We start from the raw sequence: 14,295 nt of genomic DNA on the forward strand, positions 1-14,295 counted from the left end.
TCAAAATGAGGTCTTCCTGTGAGGATAATGGTTCTCTTTAACTGTGCGTTCGTAAGTTTACTTGTTCCAGACACTGCCTTGTCCAACTGAGTAGTAAGTAGCGACTAGCTACTTACAGCAGCTTTTAAAAGTTAAATGAACTACAATTTAATCAAATTAAAAAATTCAATTCCCCAGGCACAATAGCCATATGGCAAGGGCTCAGTCTCCATATGTGGCTACCATATTGGGTAGTGAAGATACGGAACATCACCATCACGGAGAAAGTCCCACTGGGCAGTGTTGTTGCAGAGGATTTGATTAGGAGTAAATGGCACTAACCAGTAGAGTTCATAGAGTTATTAATGGGTAACTAAGCTGCTTTAACAAGAGATGACAAAAATATAGCAAATGGAAGAATATAAACAACTCTTCCTAAAACATCCAGGAGGTGAGTGGTCCACATTGCACATGGGGCACTTTTCTGTAAATCATTCCTGGATATGGTTCCTTCCATCTTTGGCTCAGCATTCCCAAGGCATCATGAGTCTCTGTGTTCCAGTTTTGAAGAGGAACAGAAAGAATACCGGGGCGAGTGGCTTTCTTAATTGGTTGACAATGACCCGGGCATGCTTGACGTCACTTTTGTTCCCATCCTCTTGCTCCAAATCCATGGCTCCAGCCCCCTCGGCAGGTGAAGTCAGGGAAGGTGGCCTGTGGCTTGGTGGGGTGTATTCAGCTTAAATTATCCCGGGGAGTGGGGGGAGAAGAAGAGGAGAATGGACTTGGGGGGAGTCGTTTCTACCACAGAGCTAACGTGCAGTAGAGGGGATTTGATGCTTAATGTGTTGGTTTATTTGGCATAGTTAATTTGAGTGTTAGGAGAGATGATGTGGGGATTTAATTTAGCTATTGCTTGGCCTTCAGCTTTTACTTGTTGTCATTGAAGTGGGTATGGACATAAAACCCTAGTAAACGAGAGCGGAACATTTTATACACCTGGGTTTGTCCTACATCGACTGAATAACCCGAGATAACCCGAGTGTGTGTGGAGGGGCTCAGTTTGGATTCTTCCGTGGAACCACAGAACTGTGACTCCCTGAATGCTTTTAATGCTAGGTGGAGTTGGGGATTGAAAATATTGACTTTCTGGCTACTCAAAGCAAAGGCTTGACTAAGGCAGTGAAATATGCTTCAACAGAATGGATTTTATGGGCCATTAGTGTGAGTAAATGATGCTTCCTTCATGGGAGGCAGAAGAACTCGTTTCTGTAATGAACCAATAAACCTCTTCTGGAGAAGCCCAAGACATTCTTTTCAAATGAGTGGAATTATATTTTACTTTCCTTTTTCTTGTTTAGAATCAAAATGGGAACTGTCTTTGTGCATCTCTGGTGTGATTGCTCTTCTACGTGGTAGTGGAGAAAGGTGATGACCCTTTCTTTCTTATTCCAAACCTGGTAGGATTATGTATTGTCAGAGTACACTTTGTAGAGCTGGTGTTACTCTCTGTAGGTTATAGATTGGGGCCAGTAACTCATGCCGTTAATTGCTGTGATCATTACATTCTCTTTTTTGTTACTAACACACAGAAGTTTATCTTCTCAGGTGGTGTGTTAGACTATTTTATCTATTTATAATAGGAGATTAAATGAAAAAATTTTAAAAGTTGTGTTCAAGATGTTACCTCATCTAACCCAATCTTCTTTAATTACTTACACATTGACCTTAGTCATAGAATATTGAGGTCTACTGTGTAATCTAGCACTGAGTTAGCTCTTGTATACTGCCATTTTTCTCTCCTTGCTTCCCCCAACCTTTGCTAGGACGTGGACTATATCAAACTTACAATTTTTATGCCTCCTTTTCTTGTCGTTCCTCCACAATACAGAGCTATGCTCAAAGAAACCCTATGTTGGGTGTTGTTGGCTCAGGGCCAAGAGTGTGCCGTCTCTGATAAATTGTTCTCTAAACCTTGGTGTCTTCAACTATAGCATGGAGGTGTTTTAATAAGTGTATCATAGGCTTCCATGATGATGACATATTTTGTATCAAATGCTAATATTTTGGTTGGTATATAGTGAGTGCTAGATACAAATTATTCCCGGTTGTTATTACAACCAAACCATATGTGCCCAAATACAGTTGGTGAATAAGTCTGCTCAGTATCGAGTAGGCAAATCCATCTTTTGGCAGTGTCTATTTCTAGCCAACACTAGAAATGAAGAGTTTTGGTTTCCTGACAATTCATAGCATCTAATAGAGTTTCCCATTTTACTATTAAGTGATATTGCCATCTACCATTTAAAAAGTATTTTGAAGTGAGAATGAAATTCTCGAATAATCTGGTTTAGTTTGTTAACGGGAAGGAGCTGTGATTAATGCTTCTTTCACAGCCTTTATTTTATCTAGCACTTGGATAAAGCAACATTCTGAGATAATTCCTTGAGGACAAATTCTGAGGGACAAACCCTTCTATCAGTAAGGTGTTTCCTTGGCTATGTTAAAAGTTAAAGGGTTTAATGAAGGCTGAATAAAAATCCTTCTTTCAAAAGCTGGGACCCAAAGTGCTTTGTCACAAAAATAACATTTCAGTGGCCATGGTCCTCCCTAACAGGCTGCATTCCCAGCCTTGTCCTCCAGCATCAGCTCATCCTTGGCTGTATCTTCCAGATCTCTCGCCAGAGAACAAAGAAGTTTGGATCCTCTGCCTTTATAGGGGAGAATCAGAGTTCAAGAAAAACTTACATCACACCAATGTTACGTAATCAGCAGCAACCAGAACAGAGGTTGTAGAGGGGAGTGGATTCAAGAGCCACTTAGGGCTTCCCGTTGGCAGAATTTTGACAATGGACTGGATGTCAGAATAAAAAATGAGTCCAGGGGTCTCCAGCATTTCTGATGTAGAAGACTGGTTGAATGGGGGTGTCATTCTCCCGTCAGAGGAAATGAAGCAAGAGGGCCAAAATTTGGAGACACAACAGTGTGCTCCAGACTTGTGGGGGTGTCTGTGGGATGCCCAAATGGAGGTGCCTAGTGGACATTAGAGTCTGAAGCTCGAGAAGAAATCTGGTTTCGAGAGTCTTGGGGTCATCCTGTAGTTGAAATCATTAGCGTGCATAAGGTTGGCCAAGAAGCGTGTTTCTTAGAGAATGACACCCGAAGTCTGACGCAAGCCACACTTTTGCCTTAATGCACCGCAGGCCGTGGCTGTTCCATAAACATTTGGTGAAAATGACAAAAAAAAAAGAAAAAAACAAAACAGATTGGCTCACGGGGATAAACTGTTTTCTCATTTTGGCTCCCTAGAAATGACAAAACATTTTTTTGTGGTAGGATAAAGGGTATGGTGTGGGGTCATGAGTGATATTAAGCACTGTTTACGTGCAGGGAGCCGAGGGAATTTATGAATGACTTTCAGATAGCCCACAGAAACTTCAAATTATATACAGATATGGGTAAAGGAGCCGTAATTTTTATCAGATTCTCAAAGAGTCATGAAAATGGCTGAATAAATGCGTCTTATCTCAGAGGCAAGTAGAAGGAATAAAGATCACATCAGAATAGCTCAGAAAGCCAGAAAACTCACCTATATGACAGGGGGCCCAGTTCCTCCACGCTATGCTTTCCACCCCATTGCCAGTATTGTACAATACTGGAGGAATTTGGGGGTCAGGAGTTTCACAGTGTGGCTTGGCAGAATCAAAGGCCAAAATATGATTAATTCTGGATGTGGATAATCTTAGAAGGACAAGGAATGTAGGGAGGATTAAGGGTAATTTCTAAAAACTGGCTACTTCCTTAGCCAGAATATTCACTGTCTTGTTTCTTACAGATAACAGAACAAGGAAGGTACTTTTGAGAACATTCAACCAAACATTCCTAGTTACTTGACGAAGGAGTAACATTTTTGTTTTCTTTTGTTCTCTTCTGACATTGATTTTATTTTTTGGAGCAGTTTCAGGTTCCCAGCAAACCTGAGAGGGAGGTCCAGAGATTTTCCATTGCCCTCCTGCCTACCCACCTTAATCCTCCCCACCCCTCCCGACCCCACGCGGAGCCTCCCTCATTATCAGAATTCCCCACCAGAGGGTACAGTTGTTACAGTTGATGAACCTACACTGACACATCAGTACCTCCCAGAGTCCATGGTTTACACTAAGATTCACTCTCAGTGTTGTACATTCTTTGGGTTTGCAAATGCATAATGACATATATCCACAATTACAGTATCCTGCAGATTGGTTTCACTGCCCTAACAATCCTCCGTGCTCCACATACTCATGCCCCCCCCCCCCCTGACTCTTGGGATTGCTGACTTCTTTGCTGTCTGCCCACTGTTGTCCTTTCCAAGATGCGGAGTAGTTGGAATCCTAGGGTATGCAGGCTTTTTCGACTGGGTTCTTTCTTTTAGTCATATGCATTTAAGGTTTCTGCGTGTCTTTTCATGGGTGATGGCTCATGGCTTTTTAGTGCTAATAATACCCCATTGTCTGTTCGTGCCACAATTTATTTAGCCATTCAGCTGCTGCAGGACATCTTAGCTGCTTCCAAGTTTTGGCAATTATGAATAAAGCTGCTATAAACTAAACATTCACATGCAGGTTTTGTGTAGACGTAAGTTTTCGACTCCTTTGGGTAAATACCATGGAGTGTGATTTGGGATCAGATGGTAAGAGTATGTTTAGTTTTATAAGAAACCTCCAAATTGTCTTCCCAGTTGGCTGCGCCATCTTGCTTTCCCACCAGCAGTGAATGGGGCTTCTGTCGCTCCACATCCTTGTGGCCATTGTGGCCTGCACTATGGCCATTCTCAGAGGTGTGTAGTAGTATCTCGTTCTTTTAATTTGCATTTCCTTGATGACTTATGATGTAGAGCATCTTTTCATACGCTGATTTTCCACCTGTATATCTTCTTCAGAGAGCAGCATTTTTTTTTATTAAATTTTTTTTAAAGATTTTATTTTTTATTTGGCAGGCAGAGATCACAAGCAAGCAGAAAGGCAGGCAGAGGGAGAGGAGGAAGCAGGCTCCCCCTGAGCAGAGAAACCATGCGGGGCTCGATCCCAGGACCCTGGGATCATGACCTGAGCTGAAGACAGAGGCTTTAACCCACTGAGCCACCCAGGGGCCCCTAAAGCAGCATTTTTAACAAGATATTAAATTGCAAGTTTTTTACTGCGATACGAAAGCACAGTAGATAGGGCATCACAAAGACCCGAGACCAAATACTCATCGGTTAATGAAATTTCAAAAACCAGTCTTTTAGTCCTTGAGGCACTCACTGCGTAGAGGCTAGGAAGGGTTGGGTTATTGGAGACGAAAAGAGACGATCACCGTGAATATGTTTAGAGAGAGTTAGTGGAGTTCTGAGGGGCCCCTTCCCCAGCCTACAGAGGACGGGAGGGATACCTGCCCTTCCCTCAAGGCCACTGAGAAGTCTTCAACCTGACAGCTGGCAGTGGTCCCTGAAGTGGGACAAGTGACAGAGTTGTGGGGTTTTTCTTACCTGAAAAATCTTTCTGGCTAGCTACTTCAGAGCACAGAGCCAAGGGAATTAATAGGGAAAGGTGCTTTTCCAAGGACATGAATGGGAGCTGAGGGCCAGAGGGTCTAGGATGCTGTTGAATCTCTCCCACTGGGGTTGGCTGCCTCTCAGCAGAGGCAAGCTGGGGGTATCCCTGCACCCTGGGTTACAGAGTGAGCAAGTGACCAGCTGGAAGAAAGTGCCTCTTCCACGTGAAGGGAACTGTTGTGAGAGAGACAGAGCTATGGTGAGGAGGGTAACTCATATTCAGAAAGATGCATTAAGTCTTAGCCCAACCCAGGTTCTGTCAGTGCCAGTCAAATAAGATTTCTTCTGCTCGTCTCATTTCTCCTCCTCGTAGGACTCTGTTCCCTGAGTTTCTGTCTGGGAGCAGGGGAACGCCCCCCGCCCCCCCCCCCCCCAATATACGGTAAGGGGGCAGGAGAGAACCGGCATAAATGACACCTTGAGTCCTGCTTATTCACTGTGTCTCTTACATACATTGGAAAACACTGTACAATACACTGAAGGTTGTAGCTCTCTGCAGGAAAAGATTCTTGATCCTATTTATTTCTGGAACACGATTTTTAGTAGGCAGCTATATTGTGAGTAATATTCTACTATTTTCATCAGCTAAGAATGAGAAGAAATAGCACTGATGGTGCTTTTCAGCGGGTTTGTTATTTTTAGAAAATTCAAGTAAAGGCTGGTATCTTCAGGGGGTAAACTGGCGAGGCCCTACCCCCTCCCCCTGTGTCTTAAGCAGCATAATTGCATTGATAGGAGTGGGGGAGGTAGAGTAATTGGCTTGTGCTCTATCATAGGACAGAAATCAGCAGATTCAAGTTGACATTGAAAGTCAAGTTTTCAAGAAATTACTGGCATTCACGAGCTCAGAATATTAATGGCAAATGTGCTTAGGGAACCTGATACTCTCTCTTCCATGCATCCTGGCAGAGCCCGCTATTTAAATCTATTTAAATGCATCTACTCTGATTATGAAAGGCCCCACACAGGCCAGTGTGCACTTGGAGGGGCTGGTGGGGAGCAGTGGGTCAGTGACATTGTGTTGGTAGGATTCCAGCTCAAATGTGGGGGAAATCATTTTGTTTGCTTACTTGCGGGTTTACACAAACTCACAAAGCCTGTTGGGGTAATTCCCCTGTACAGATTTAGAGACAGCTTATATTAGAGGAGCCAGTAAAAAAACGTCGATGGAGAAGAAAATGAAAATGTATTCTTACGAGTGGCAGACAGAAGAAAAAATTCTAGAGGATAAACAGAAGGAAAAAGCGCACCCACTTTTTATTAGCTTACAGAACTAAAATGATTTGCAGATGTTCAGCTGAGCATTTCACATAAAACATACTTATATACCTGGGCTTTTTTCCCCCTCACTTATTTTAATAGCTGAAGCATCTTTCTCTTGTGAACGATTTATTCTAATGGCAATAAAAATGCAACAGGCCTACCTCATTATGCCCAATAGCAAGAGAACTTGCGTGGTGCCTTAGCTTGCCTTGTTGGACTGTGCCCCGGTGACTGACGGCAGCCACATCTAACCAGACCCTCTGATGAGTGAGGTGGGAAATAGGGAGCCACAGCAGGATAGCACAGCTTTTGAGGTGGGAGTCCGCTTTCGAGTTTCTCCTCACCTGCCCACAAATATAACGTTCAGAGCAAGGTCAGGATCTCCTTGGGTTTCCCAGAAGGGCTTTCCGGAACGGAGTAATTCTTCCCGGGCTACATAATATCTTGTTTATTCGCTACCTCTTTTTAAGTTGAACATGAGTCATCTGTCAGTTTACCATTTGGGCTGTGATCGTTTATCTTTAGTAAAAGCTTCTATGGACAAGGCAGACAGACCGAGGATGCTTGGTACCCTGGGAGAGAGATTTCAGTGGATAGTCTGCCTCACTGCTTCATTCTGGGGCTGGGCCGATGCCTCTCTTACAGTTCATCAGCCCGTCTCGGGGGTGCATTCCGGAAAGGAGGTCATTTTTCCAACATACATGTTCCTAGGCTTTCTTTGGCAAATGGAAGGATACTATGTAAATAATATTTTGATTGCTTAACAAAACACTGGCCTTCTGCATCTAACTGAAAGTTATTCTTTTTTAAGTTTGTCTTAAAAAGTAAACAATACTGTTCCTAATAAGGATCCTTCATTTTACCGCATCTAGGAGTTCTCAGAAAATACAGAGTTGGGTGAAAACCTGACTTTCTTTCTCAGAGGGACTTGATAATCCGTTTTGTTTCCCTGGACTAATATGCGAATAACACACTGCGTGGGTTGGCCACGGTCGTCGCTAGAATAGACTATGGGAGAACCAATTTGGGGAGAGGAAAAGTCCCAAATAGAGTACTTTGCCTTGATGGACGGGAATGATGACATCAAAACGCTCATGAATCAGGGTCAATGTTTACTTTCTCTTTTGCCCTTCTAAACAAATACTTAACTAACTGAAAGAACCCTTTTAGAAATAAAATGCCCAAATTACATTTCACTGACTGGTGATATAGTCCTCTTATAGGGCAGTTTGTTCCTGTCAATCAAAATTTTAAATTTACTTTTATCTTTTACTAAGCTGCCTTACTTCTTGGAATCTGACCTATAGGAAGACTTACTGGTTTGTTTCAGCCATGTAGGACTAAGTCCCAATGTCTCCTCCTAGATTAAAAGTCTGTGCAACCCAGTCTCCCCTCCCAAGGGGTAATTTCCTGCCTGCCCCTCAGATGGCCTGTCCTCCAACCCACTGCCAGGGAGGCCAGCCAGCCCTCAGCGGATCTCCCGGGCTCCGGGTGTAATTATGTGCAGTGGCAGGAGAAAAAGAATGAAGGTACAAGGTACCTTCCCTAAGGTTCATTGAGCTGTAAGATTTTTATCTCATTTACTCTCTCTCTCTCTGTGTCTGCGTGTGTGCATGGGCCTACATGCTTATGTGCCCACATGTGAGTATGAACCTACATACAGATTTCTTCTGGCTGAACCACTTGCAGATCCGTCACAGATAAAATGACCTCTCACAACCCATACTCCAGTGCAGATCCCTTAGGAATAAAGATGTTCTTTTAGGTAATCTCACTACCAGTATCTCATCCAATACAGTCTATGTTCAAATCTAGAGGATTTTCCCCCCAAATTTAATTGTGTGTTCGAATATAGGAAATAGTCCCTATGATTCATAAGTCAAAACTGTGTATATAAAAAGGTACAGCCAGAGAAGCTTTGACCCCATCCGCATTCCCTTATCCCGTCCCCCGGGGCCCACTCATACCCGTAGGAAACCATTTTATTCCTTTCTAGTTTACCTGTCCTCTGTTTCTTTATATAGAGTGAATGTGTGAGTGTGGCTTTGCTTTCTCCTTTCTTACTTACACAAAGGGCAGCATGCTGTATATACTCTAGATGGAGCTTGCCTTTTTTTTTTTTTTTTTTTTTTTTTGTATAATCATCTATGCTGGTTTATTGCTCTCTATAAGTTCCAAGTGATCTTTCTCTAAGCAAGTTTCCATTAGTTGACAGATCATACTCTTTAAGAAACTTTAAGAAATCGGGACGCCTGGGTGGCTCAGTTGGTTAAGCAGCTGCCTTCGGCTCAGGTCATGATCCCAGCATCCTGGGATCGAGTCCCACATCGGGCTCCTTGCTCAGCAGGGAGCCTGCTTCTCCCTCTGCCTCTGCCTGCCATTCTGTCTGCCTGTGCTCACTCTCTCCCCCTCTCTCTCTCTGATAAATAAATAAAATCTTTAAAAAAAAAAAAAAAAGAAACTTTAAGAAATCATATAATTGAATTACACGTCAGAATTGATACATCTTTATTCTTAATGCCTTTGGGGTGTGTGTGTGTGTGTGTGTGTGTGTGTGTGTGTATTAAAGAAAAAATAGCAATTCTTTTAAGTATCTTCAGTTAATAATGTAACAGTATGAGGGGCGCCTGGTGGCTCAGTCATTAGGCATCTGCCTTCAGCTCAGGTCACGATCCCAGGGATCTAGCCCGGCATCAGGCTCCCTGCTTCTCCCTCTCACTTTCCCCCTGCTGTGTTCCCCTCTCTTGCTGTGCCTCTTTCTGTCAAACAAATAGTCTTTAAAAACGTAATAATATAGTGGTATGATTCTTTATATATTTCCAAATGACTTTCATGCAGATTTTTTCTTTTGCTTTTCATATACCTCTGTGACATTGAGTGTGAGAATGTGCACATCTCTGCATTTTCTTGATTATCCCATTTTATGTGATTAACGAATTGAGGTCCAGAAGGTGTAGGAGACTTTTCTGCCATCACCCATCAGAGTTTGTGATAAAAGTTCTTCCACAGCCTTGCAATGATAAATCACTTTTAGTCACAGTTTTGACACATTCCATAATTTAATATTTTTCCCAAAATAATTACTGTAATCTCCTGGTAGGGGGTATACAATCATGTATTCCATACACTCAAAAGCAGAGCTATCATTCTTCTGGAACAATTTCAACATTTATGAAGAGCCAGAAATTCCCAATTCCTAATTTTATATTTCCTGAATCATAAATGACCCTTGTGACATTCATGGACATGGAGCAGAGAGATAAATTTCAGAATCCGTATGACCTTATGCATATTTTGATTGAGAAAAATCTGAAATGTTCCAACTTGCAAATTCACTTCCTGCTTTTTAAATCATAAGGTGTACACGAAAATGAGAACAAGATGACTCTGTTTAATTGTAATGTCCCATGGTTTTTATGCCCCCTTGTACAAACACAAATGGTGATTTGCTTTCAGAATATGGAAGAACTGGTTTCCTGAGCTGGAACAGGTTGGAGCATCAGCACAGTGACTGCAGTGATCCCCCAGCTGCCCTTTTCATGCTGAAGAAAAATTTGAGGTTCCTGAGTAGTAGAAGTCTAAATATAGGTTTAATGGATGTCTGTTTGTGAATAAGACAGGGGGGAGTTGGCCTTGGAAGAGAGTCACTTTCTCCCAGTGCTTCCAAAATCAAATCAGCAACCCCAATTTAGACCAATAACCATATATACTGTTCCTAATATATAACAGGCTTCGAGCTCAGCATTGGGGATAAACTGTGAATAAAGCACATTCTCTGCTTTTGAAACTAGTCTAGCAAGGGCCACGTCATTTAGTTAGGTCTGCACCTTCATGAAACTGGAAACGTGTGGGGAGAAAGCGTGGGTGGGTCAGTGGGCAGATAAGCAGAGTCTAGTTCTTGGTCCCATGCACAGAAGGGTAACCAAGGAAGCAGGGTTGAGCTCAGTGGAAAGGGCTGTTGGGCCAGTGAGCCGGGGATGGGATATCTCTTTCTTCCAAAGTCTTCCAACTGTTCTGAAACGCTTCCCAAGTCTAAATGGGACTAGGAACTAAATGCACTGGTTCTGCCAGATTTGCATTTGCTGCGTCCTCTGTCAGCAATTAGACTGCCCTTGCTTAGTCACCCGTTCTCCTCGCCTATTTTAGTAGGTCAAGGGAACCCCAGATGTGCACTCACCCGAAAAACACTTAAGTGTGTATATATGGCAAAGTGTCCTTTTAAGAATTAATAATTTCATAGCCCATTTTAAAAAAAGATTTTATTTATCTATTTGACAGAGAGAGAGAGAGAGAGAGAGAAATCACAAGTAGGCAGAGAGGCAGGCAGAGAGAGAGGAGGAAGCAGACTCCCTACTGAGCAGAGAGTCCGATGCGGGGCTCGATCCCAGGACCCTGAGATCATGACCTGAGCCGAAGGCAGAGGCTTAACCCTCTGAGCCACCCAGGCACCCCATAGCCCATTTTTGAAAATTATCGTTTTCATTGGTTTGCTTTTGCAATTGCTTCTAGTATTTAGTGTGTCATTAAGACATCTGATAATGCCAGCTCAGACATTTTTTTGGTATAATATCTGCAACACACACCTGCTTATGTGCATGTGCACGCACACACACACACACACACACACACACACCATCCTTCCACATATACCTTAAATGCCACCAAAAAATAGAAAAGAAAGAAAGATACATTGTATTTACTTTGAAGTTTTAGAAGAGGGGGCTTTAGTTTATGATTAATTTCAGAGTTGGATCTGGATGCAGAGTTTGCTTGTGAGTAGGGAGATTAAATAGCCCTGCTGGGGTGTAGCCCTTCTAGTCTTGAACATTCATTGTGTCTCTTTATTGCTAAAGAGCACAACATAGTATCCTCTTAATTACCCAGCAGTTCGCCTTCCTCTGTGAAGCTTGTGAACTTCACTTTCGTTTGCCCTCATTATTTTAGCCCATCTTGTTTCTTATTTATTAAATTTTTGGTTCAGGGTGGCATTGTATATCCCGTTTAGTGTGCCACGGTAAAATCTGCCAAGACCTTACTATGAAGGACTATTGAAATTCATACAGAGGAGGACAGAAAGGGTCTTCCTGGAGACCCAGCTCCTGTACTCTGTACACCTTCTGTAGGTAGAGTTAGTATCTCCCCATCCTACTGTTTCAGATCCATGGGACTACCTTAAAACCATTAGGAAAACTCAAAATTATTTCTCCTTATATTGCCCTCTCTGCTCAGGCTGCCCCCATATTTCCCATCACATGTGCACTCATCGTCACGGGTCAGGCGCCAACCCTATTCATTACTAGTTTAGTCCACGAGCTTCTATTAAGAACGAGCCCTGGGCCAGACACTTCGCCAGCTCTCCTTCTCACTTAGCAGCAGACTATGTTTCATGAGCAGATACTAGTTTGCAATTTGGAAAGGGGAATGGGGGCCAATGGAATTATGAGACTGGAGACCACAGTAGCCGGGAGTTTAGCATGAACAAGACAGAGCCTGTCCTGGATTCTGGACTCCAGCGATGGCTTCGCTGAGCAATCCGGGAACCCTCAAGGCAGGATGATAAAGATCTTCAGCCCACCGTGTCTTTTCATTTATGTTATCATCTCTTGTTTTTCCCCAGTTACTTCCTCGTATTTGGTGAGGACCACAGGCACAGTTTTAACATGCCATTATTGGAAACTTACACACACACAGAGATTAAATTGGGTAATAGCACTGTGGAAGGGGAACACTATAGTTTCCTATAGACTGTCATGTTTTTCAACTGAACATTACTATTTTTTTGGCTTCTTTCGATTTTTTTAGTGATTCTACCTCAGTTTCCCTCCTTATTTACTACTGACCTAATCTATTGATTCCTCGCGGACAATGAATACATACCCCTTGAATGGTAACATCTGGGATTATGATAGATACTCTAGGGATAAAATAAATATTGTTCTTAATATGTTTGGAGTCCAGATGTGAAGACAAAACTTGTAGTCATGAAATGCATAGGAAAAAACTGTCCAACAGAACACACTGGTTATCAGTATCATGGCAATTGAAGGAAGGGGAAGATCCGTAAGGCTTGCAGGAACCGGAGGGATCTTGCAGAGTGGAAGGAGTCGAGCTGATCCTTGCATATCGGGTAGAGTTTAGATCTGTACTACCCACCACTGTCCTCCGTGGCGGACATAGAGCCCTGGAAGTATCACCAACTTGAATTTTGACCTTCTGTAAGTGGAAAATACACACAGGGTTTTGAAAACACTGCGTGAAAAAAAAAAATCGAAAGCTGTCCTTAATATTCCTTAATATTTCATACTGATTAGATATTGACATCATAACACTATGGATATATTGCAATAAATAAAATATGTGAAAATTAATTTTACATTTTTTAGCTTTTAAAATACAGCTTCTAGAATATTTGAAGTTACATATAAGGCTCACAGCTTTGGCTTGCATTGTCTTTCTTTTGGGTCCATGCATATGTTAGATAGGAGGGGGCCTTGTGAGTTGGATGGGGTGGCGGGGAAGAGGAGGGAGGCAGTGGACTGGGTCTGTGGTGTGAAGATATGGTCATGAATCAAGGTGAAAGGCAGAAGAAGGAAGCTTTATGAGCCCACGGTAGTTGACACACTGCACTTGTTGCGAGAATGGGGAATCCAGGCGTAGACGTTCCAGTGGGCATGGTCGAACAGAATGGATGTGCCTTTGACTTGGAGAAGAGATTTGGGTCGGAGATCTGGATTTGAGAGATGTCATTTTGCATTCAAAATTCCAGAGGGTGTCGGAGGTTGTCAGAAGGGTGAGGTATCTTGAAGTGGACCTTGAAGGCTTGGTTTATGAGCTCCTTCCCAGAAGCTTTGCATCTGGTACCCTGTGACTTCTGTTGAGCCTGTGATGTTTGCACTCTGGGGATGCATGTTTAAGGAAAGTGAAAAAAATGGATTACCTCTTGGGAAATATTCTCCCTTCATTTTAGCCCCTAAGGACTGGCAGGCAGTAAGCTGGTGTTTGGGGAGGAAATGCTGGCAGCTTCAAGCCTAGGGTGTACAGAGTAGAAATCCAGGAGAAATGAGCTAAGGACTGACAGACAGCAGTGAAGTGGGGAGTGTTGATCTATAAGTCTCTCTGGAGCTTCCCAGGTGAGATCTGAAACCAGCCCCTGTTCTCAGAGGATAGGGAGAGACCCAGGAAGGAGGCAGCCACTCCAGGTTGGTAAGTGACAGTTCTATTAACCAAAGGGAACTCGCATGTGAGGCTTGTCTTGGGCAGCAGCTAGACTAGTGAAGCCCCGCTCACCTGCCCACTAAATCTTTAAAGTGTATAAAGAGGCCCTAAATGGGCTCAGTCAGGTGTGTTCATACCACATACCATCTCAGGGCTGAATCATTGGAACAGCTTCTGGGAGTGAGAAAGGCAAGGGGAACCCACATTCCAAGGACAGGGGAGGAGCTCTCAGGAACCTCCAGGTGTCTGCGGGTCAGCTCACA

The 14,295-nt window shown here is 43.0% G+C and overlaps 1 protein-coding gene across 1 annotated transcript in view; it reads left to right on the forward strand.

Moving 5' to 3' along the window:
* FBXL7 (F-box and leucine rich repeat protein 7) overlaps nucleotides 1-14,295 on the forward strand; it is a 368,747-nt gene that overhangs the window by 19,136 nt on the left and 335,316 nt on the right. The window lies entirely within an intron of this gene.

The sequence above is a fragment of the Mustela nigripes genome, chromosome 12, assembly GCF_022355385.1.
Source record: "Mustela nigripes isolate SB6536 chromosome 12, MUSNIG.SB6536, whole genome shotgun sequence".
Taxonomy (NCBI): domain Eukaryota; kingdom Metazoa; phylum Chordata; class Mammalia; order Carnivora; family Mustelidae; genus Mustela; species Mustela nigripes.